Below are 595 nucleotides of genomic sequence, written 5' to 3'. Positions count from 1 at the left end.
TTCTATGTTCAGTTCGAATGAAGTTTGAGGTCGTTTTGTGAGCCAATGCTAACTAGCATTAGCGCAATGGCTGGAAGTCTATGTGTATCTGCTAACACTAGTTAACGCAACTACCTCTAACTTCTTCATTGCCAAAATCCTGAAGAGTTCCTTAAACCCTGTGAAATGACAGGCTCAGCAGTTCAGTTGATTTAACCCTGTGAAATAACACAGACTCAGCAGTTCCGCCCAGGGATGGTAGCTTTTCCCTGATTGGTAAAAGATAAGACCATGACCATGTGCCCTGAAAAAAAAAATCTCTTGGTCCTATAGATTATAAATACGGCCCAATGAAACATATCATTCCAGAACCCATAGCTGTATTTAGTACAACTACCCCACAATGTCAGTATCTCCCTCAACAATGATGGATTTCTGCCTGCCAGGACCTCATGGCAGAGCAATACAACAGTACCAAGCTGAAGCCCATTTTTACACACTGAAAACCTAGCGGCACTGAAAACCTAGCGCCACTGAAAACCTAGAGCCACTGAAAACCTAGAACCACTGAAAACCTAGAGCCACTGAAAACCTAGAGCCACTGAAAACCTAGCGC

This window comes from Oncorhynchus keta, unplaced genomic scaffold (genome assembly GCF_023373465.1).
Source record: "Oncorhynchus keta strain PuntledgeMale-10-30-2019 unplaced genomic scaffold, Oket_V2 Un_contig_1366_pilon_pilon, whole genome shotgun sequence".
Lineage (NCBI taxonomy): Eukaryota > Metazoa > Chordata > Actinopteri > Salmoniformes > Salmonidae > Oncorhynchus > Oncorhynchus keta.
The sequence above is the reverse complement of the archived record's forward strand: the minus strand, read 5'-3'. Positions refer to the sequence as shown.